At 42.3% G+C, this 7,794-nt stretch overlaps 1 pseudogene across 1 annotated transcript; it reads left to right on the top strand.

Moving 5' to 3' along the window:
• Positions 1-385: 385 nt before the first annotated feature.
• LOC308263510 (proteasome subunit beta type-5-like) lies at positions 386-1,175 on the top strand (annotated as a pseudogene). Its single transcript has one exon. The product of its transcript is annotated as a proteasome subunit beta type-5-like (transcript).
• The last annotated feature ends 6,619 nt before the right edge of the window (positions 1,176-7,794 follow it).

The following is a 7,794-nucleotide window of genomic DNA, read 5'->3' on the forward strand; positions in this document are numbered from 1 at the left end:
ATAAATAAAAATAAAAAATAGGGCTGGGGGTATACTCAGAGGTAGGGCTCGGGGTGTAGCTCAGAGGTAGAATACTCTTGGGTTCAATCTCCCTACTTAAGAAAGAGTCAACAGGGTGGCATACATCTGTACTCACAGTACTTGGAAGGCTGAGACAGGAGGATCTCAGGTTCCCAGGCAGCCTTAACAGTTTAGTGAGACACTTTTTCAAAATAAAAAATAAAATAGGGCTGGAGGTATAGCTAGGAGGTAGAATACCCCTGGGTTCAATCCCCAGTAGTGTGTGTGTGTGTGTGTGTGTGTGTGTGTGTGTGTGTGTGTGTGTGTACGTACGTACAGATAAAGACTGTGTTTAAAACCCACTTAAGGGGTGCCCTGATCAGACATGGCGCTGGCTAGTGTGTTGGAGAGGCCACTCCCGGTGAACCGGCACGGGTTTTTTGGACTTGGGGGCCTGCAGATCTGCTGGACCTGGGCCCGGGAGCCCCGGCGATGGGCTGAGCCTGGCCGCACCCAGCTGGGCGCCCCCGAGGAGCCACACATAGAGATGCTGCACGGAACCACCACCCTGGCCTTCAAGTTTTCGCCATGGAGTCATTGTTGCAGCCGACTCCCGGGCCACAGCGGGTGCTTACATCGCCTTCCAGACGGTGAAGAAGGTGATAGAGATCAATCCCTACCTCCTGGGCACCATGGCTGGGGGTGCAGCAGATTGCAGCTTCTGGGAGCGGCTACTGGTGCGGCAATGTCACATCTATGAGCTTCGGAATAAGGAAGGCATCTCTGTAGCAGCTGCCTCCGAGCTGCATGCCAACATGGTGTACCAGTACAAAGGCATGGGCCTGTCCATGGGCACCATGATCTGTGGCTGGGATAAGAGAGGCCCGGGTCTCGACTACGTGGTCAGTGAAGAGAACCGGATCTCTGGGGTGGCCTTCTCCGTGGGTTCTGGCTCTGTGTATGCTTATGGGGTCATGGATCGAGGCTACTCCCATGACCTGGAAGTGGAGCAGGCCTATGATCTGGCCCGTCGAGCCGTGTACCAAGCCACCTACAGAGATGCCTCCTAGGGAGGCTCCGTCAACCTCTACCCAGTGCAAGGGGACGGCTGGATTCGAGTCTCCAGTGACAATGTAGCTGACCTTCACGACAAGTACAGCAGAGCCATTTCCTGAAGAGGGTGGACGTGGCTGCTCGTGTTTCTCGGGGTGCCTGTCATCTTATGGGGGGCTCCTCGGTTGTATCAGTACTTTTTTCAAAGCTCTGGAATGTTGACCTCTATGTTACCAGTTTCCTTGAGTTGTGACTTTGACTTGCTTGGGTGTTAACATTACACTGTTCACCAAGCGGGAAAAAAAAAAAAAAGACACACTTAAGGATAAGTCATAGAGTGAGGGAGCTAAAAAGAGTCCTGGGGATCTGTTTTTGACTTTTCTATTTTCATTTATTTTATTTTAAAACCTCAGACTGATGTATGCTCTTTGGTCAATTCCACATTTTTACATCCTGGGCTGCAGAAGGGGGAAAGGGAGAGACCAAGGCAGGCCAAGTCTGTCAGTACAGAAGTAACATTCTTAGATGATTTTTTACACATTTTGTTACTAAAAGGCTTCTTTTCCCAGGAAAGACTCTACTAAGGAGGAAAAGATGAAGAAAACAAACAAACAAAAAAAAACAATAGCTAAGGTTTTCTTCAGGGCAGTGACTCAAAAGAGCTGCTTTTCTGCGAGCGTGAATAGAGTCTGAGATTTTACCCAGGACAGTTCTCTGATCTCTCTCTCTCTGCACAGCTGGCCCCTTTCCTTTAGTACATGTAGAAGCTGAGGAGGTCCACTTGATCCTCCTTTGGGAGTGGGGATGGGATGGGGGGGTTGCTCCGGTTAAGAAGGCTTCAGGGTCTTTTTCTGCGACAGCTCACTTTCAGAGTCCAGATCTTCTGTGGTTCCAATTTGAAGGACCGCCTTTCTGATCTTTGGGGGCTTTTCTGTGACGTTGAAGTAACTCTAGGCTCTTAGTCTGGTGATCTCATTGCCTGGTGTTCTCTACATTCTGCAAGCTGTTGGAATCTTGCTCCCGGCCCCTCTCATCCAAAATTGGAGTCAACCCAGCTCCTCAGTTGCTAGGGACTAAAGGTTTTCATCTTCCACCTGAGCCTGCTATAGATACCTCAAAAAATGTCTCTGGAATTTCTCCCCGCCTGGGCATTGCTCGGCTGGTCCTGAGACTTTGATTAGCTTGGGTTGAATCATTTCAATCATTTCCTGGTTAGTTATCTTGCCTCCTGTCCATCCCCACCACCAGCACAGATTTAAGACTGTGACTTTCACGACGAAACAAGTAAATGTCACCACGCAATTGCGAGGCAGACTAAACCGTCACAGTTGGGAACTAGCCTATCTTTCCAACATTAGTCCTCTCAACATCTCCGTTGTAGTTAGGCCAAGCTATGCCAGTTACTATTGTGTGTGTGTATGGGGGTACTGGAGTGCCACCCCCAGCCCTTTTTATTTTTTGTTTTGTTTTTGTCTCACTAGATTTCTGAGTCTCACTGAGTTACTGAGGCTGGTCTCCAACCTGCAATTCTTCTGTTTCAGCCTCTCAAGTACTGGGATTACAGGTGTGCACCACCACCCCTGGGTCCCGTAGACATTCTTTGAATCGATTTTGGGGTTTTTTTTTTTGTTGTTGTTGTTTTGTGGGTCTGGGGATGGAACCCAGGGGCATTTGACCTCCGAGCTATACTCCCTGCCCTATGTTTTATTCTTAATTTTTTGTTTGTTTGTTTTTTCTTTCTTTTTCTTTTTCTTTCTTTCTTTCTTTTTTTTTTTTTTTTTTTTTTTTTTTGGTGGTACTGGGGTTCCTGGAAGCCCTTCTACCTCCGGGCTACACTCCCAGACCTATTTTATTTTTGGAAACAGGGTCTTTTATGCCAGCATGGCTGGCTTCGAACCTGCGCGATCCTCCTGTCTCTGCCTCCCAAGCGCGGGGATTACAAACGTGTGCCACCACGCCTGGCTTTTATTCTTTATTTTGAAACAGGGTCTCACTGAGTTTCAGAGGGCCTCACTAAGTAGCTGAGGCTGTCCATGAACCGTGATCCTCTGGTCTCAGCCTCCCGAATGCTGGGATTACAAGAGTGTGCCACCACGCCCGGCTCGATCTTGGGTTTTTAATACTTCTGTTTATTTTGCTCACTCTGTTCTCTTATCCTGGATTTATCTTACTTCCATCTTTACCTGCTGAGTTGCTTCCAAGCCTTCAAGGCCCAAGTCAAATGCCTTCCCCTTTAACAGTGTTTTTCCAGATTCTCCCAGTCAGATCTGTGGGATCGATTAATGCTGCTGTCCTGGCGTCCTGTCTTTGACAGCCCTCCCTGAGTTTGGCTTTAGGTTATGGCCTGCGCTGCCTCCCTGTCTTCTTAGTACTGTCAGGGCCTGCAAGGTAGGTTATGTTTCTGACTCATCTTCATCCCACAGAGCAATTGGCCACATAGAGTTTAAGTAAATAATCACGCCGGGCAGGGTGGCACACGCTTGTAATCCCAGCATTCAAGAGGCTGAGACAGGAGGATCACAGTTTTCAGACAGCCTCAGCTACTTAGTGAGGCCCTTTGCAACTCAGGGAGACCCTCTTTCAAAATAAAGCATAAGCCAGGCATGGTGGCGCACGCTTGTAATCCCAGCATTCGGGAGGCTGAGATCGGAGGATCAGGGTTTGCAGACAGCCTCAGCTACTGAGTGAGGCCCTCTGCAACTCGGTGAGACGCAATTTCAAAACAAAGAATAAAAAATTGGGCAGGAGCCGGGCGTGGTGGCGCACGCTTGTAATCCCCGCGCTTGGGAGGCAGAGACAGGAGGATCGCGCAGGTTCGAAGCCAGCCGCGCGCGCTGGCTTAGGAGACCCTGTTTCCAAAAAAAAAAAAAAAAAAAAAAAAGTAAAAATAGGTCTGGGAGTGTAGCCCGAAGGTAGAAGGGCTTCCGGGAACCCCAGTACCACCAAAAAAAAAAAAAAAAAAAAAAATTGGGCAGGGGGTATAACTCAGAGATCAAATGCCCCTGGGTTCCATCCCTAGACCCACACACACACAAAAAAGCATAAAAAAATCAGGCTGGAGGTAGAATATGCCCCTGCTTTCCATCCCCAGTACCGCAAAATAAATAAATAAATAATTAATAATCACTACTTGATTGTACATAAACTGTGAGTTGATTGCAAAAATTTGAATACATAAATGAATAAGGAAGGGAATAGCCCCCCTTACCCTGAAATAGGCAGTATTAATGTTTTGATGACCATCTCTTCAAGCATCTCATTATATGCATGTTTGTGCAGATATATAATCAATTCATGCAGCTGTGAGGTTTTTTTTCTTTTTTGGGGGGGGAGAGGTGATGACTGGGGGTTAAGCCTAGGGACATTCTACCTCTTAGCTACACCCACAGCTCTTTTTATTTTGAAACAGGGTCTTGCTAGTTGCTGACGGTCTCACTAAATTGTTAAGGCTAGCCTCAAACCCAAGAGCCTCCTGTGTCTGCCTCCCAAGTACTGACATTACAGGCATGTGTAACCATGCTCGGCTACAGTTTTCTTTTAGAAAGTTGTAGTTTTTTTCTTATATGACTTTTCCCCTCACCTCTCTGCCTTTTTCTCTCACCAAATTATATGGCTTTTTTTTTCCCCATTCCAACATCTTTTTCATATACATACTATATTTGTGTGTATTTATGAGTTTTTATTTGTTTTAATAAATGAAACACCATAATATATACAGTCTCTTGACCACAATAATGATGGACATGATACGCACTAGAATAAAAAGTTTCTCTGTCCCAACAATTTGAATCAGGAATTTTAGAACGGTAGTATCTCGAAAGAATTGTCTTCAATCCCAGTCACTAAAATCCCCAAGTCTACCCTGTTTATTTTAATTGTATATATTTATTTTCTGAGTGTTTGCCATGGGCATTGCCATTAACATCTGAACTGATAATAATCTAGTTCTGATTAATATTAATCTCATTTCAATAGTATAAAAATCTTTCTCCCAATATGTCTCCATTCCATCCATCCTCCTTTGAGCTATTGTTTTCATATAAATATGATTTTATGTAAGTCATCAATAAATTTTATGATTAGCTATTGTCTTATGTACTTGTCTTTTAAATCACTAGAAGGAGCTGGGCATGGTGGTGCATGCCTGTGATCTCAACAACTTGGGAGGCTGAGGCACAAGAATCCTATATCGGAGACCAGCCATGGCAACTTAGTGCCACCGTGTCTCAAAATACAATACAATACAAAACAACACAACACAATAGCTGGAGATGTAATTCAATGGTAGAGCATGCCTGAGTTCAGTCCCCAGTAGTGTCCCCCAAAAAATCAACAGAAGGATTACAAACACATTTATGTTGTCTTTTATATTTACCTGTGTAATTATGTTTGCCAGTGCTGTTTATTTCTTCATGTGGATTTGAGTTACTATCTAGTATCTTCTTTTTTTCAGCTAGAAGCATCCCACTGCCCCTCTTTATTTTTTATTTTATTAATATTATTTTTTTTTTGTAGTACCAGGGTTCCTGGAAGCCCTTCTACCTCCAGGCTACACTCCCAGACCTATTTTTACATTTTTATTTGGAAACAGGGTCTCCTAAGCCAGCGCTCGCGGCTGGCTATGAACCTGCGCGATCCTCCTGTCTCTGCCTCCCAAGCGCGGGGATTACAAGCGTGCGCCACCACGCCTGGCTTTTTTTTTTTTTTTTTTTTTAGTTAGTAGACCTTCCCTATTTGTTGTGAACATTTGAATTTTTGTTTTTCTGGAATGCCTGATTTCTTCATGTTTGTTTGTTTGTTTGTTTGTTTGTTGCAGTACTGGGGATGGAACCCAGGGGCTTTCTACCTCTGAGCTACAGCCCCAGCCCTATTTTTTATTCTTTATTTTGAAACAGGGTCTCACTGAGTTGCAAAGGGCCTCACTAAGCAGCTGAGGCTGTCTGTGAACTGCGATCCTCCTGTCTCAGCCTCCCAAATGCTGGGATTACAAGCGTGTGCCACCACACCCGGATTGGTTTTTTTTTTTTTTTCATATTTGAAGGACAATTTTGGTGTAAAAGAATTCTTTTTTAAAAATTTTTTATTGGTGCACTGTATTCATACATCATAATGGGATTAAAAACTTGTGTAGACATACATGCACACATCGCCAAGTTAGCCCATAACCAATCTCCACCCCATTCCCTCCCCATCCATCCTTCCCATGCTTGGCTTAGTGGTTGACATCTAATATTATAGCAATTTATCCAAAATTAACAATGATAATCTCACATAACAGATCCATCTGTCTGATATCAAACTTTGATCACTTAGAGATAAAATTTCAGTATTTCTTTTTGCTTTCTTTCTTACCAGAGGATTTATATTTTTTTAAGGCAAAACTATCGTACATTTTTTTTCAGAAAAAGTCTATCCTAACATGATATATGAACTCTAAATACCCAAAACAATCTCAAAAAAGAATAAAGCTAGAAGATGTACATTTTCTGATTTCAAACCTTATGGAGCTACAATAATTGGAACAGTGTAGTACTGCTATAAAGGCAGATATATAAACCAGTGGAGTAAAATAAAAAGCTTAGAAATAAATTCTTCCATATATGGTCAAGTTATTTTTGACAAAGTTTCCAAGAACATTTGGTGAAGGAAATAATAATCTTTTCACTAAATATTGTTGAAAAATAATAATTACATGAAAAATAATAATATTGGACCCTTACCTAACACCACATACAAATAGTAACTCAAACTATATAAAAGACCTAAATGTAAATCTTAAGACTATTAACATTTAGAAGAAAACATGGGTCATAACACTTCACAACATTGAAATTGACAGTGATTTCTTGGATATGATTTCAAAGGCACTGGCAACAAAAAATAAACAAACTTCCTAAAAAATAAAAAATATTGTACAATGTAAACAGAGTTAAAAGTTACTGATAGAATGGGATAATATATTTGTAAATGCTATATCTGAAGGTATATTAATATTTCAAATAGAAATCCTAAAAATTAGCAACAATAAAAGCAAACAATATAATTTAGAAATAGGTAAAAGACTAAAATAAATAATGACTCTCCATAGGTATTAAGCTATAAACATATGAATATATTCTTTTTTGCATAGTTGTCTGCTGGATGGAAAATCTTGTTTCTCTGGTTCTGGTGTATATTACCTATTTCTTCTTTGTAGTTAATCTCTTTGAGTATTTTCTATAGTGCTGGTTTTAAAGACATAAATTCCTTCATTTTTGTTTGTCATGGAAGCTTCTTATTTCCCCATCTACTTTGATAGATAGTTTTGCTGGGTAGGAAATTTTTGGCTGGAAGTTGTTTTCTTTCAGAGTTTGGAATATGTTACTTCAAGCCCTTTTGGCTTTCATGACTTGGTTTGGGAAGTCTGGAGTGATTCTAATTGTTTGCCTCTAAATGTCACTTGGCCTTTTGTTTTTGTTGCCTTTAAGATTCTCTGCTTGGTTTCCACATTGGTCATTTTGACAATTATGTGGCGTGGGGATCCTCTTCTCTGATCCTGTCTAAAGGGAATTCTATATGTTTCCTGGATCTGTGTATCAACCTCTTGCTCTATGTTTGGAAAATTTTCTGCTATTACTTCCTTGAAGAGATTATTGATCCCTTTGGTTTCACCTTCTTTTCCCTTCTCTATTCCAATTATTCCTAGGTTAGCTCTCTTAAAATGGGCCCATATTTCTTCAATGTCAGATTCCTGCTGTCGGA

This window comes from Muscardinus avellanarius (genome assembly GCF_963383645.1).
Source record: "Muscardinus avellanarius genome assembly, chromosome: 5".
In the NCBI taxonomy this organism is placed as follows: domain Eukaryota; kingdom Metazoa; phylum Chordata; class Mammalia; order Rodentia; family Gliridae; genus Muscardinus; species Muscardinus avellanarius.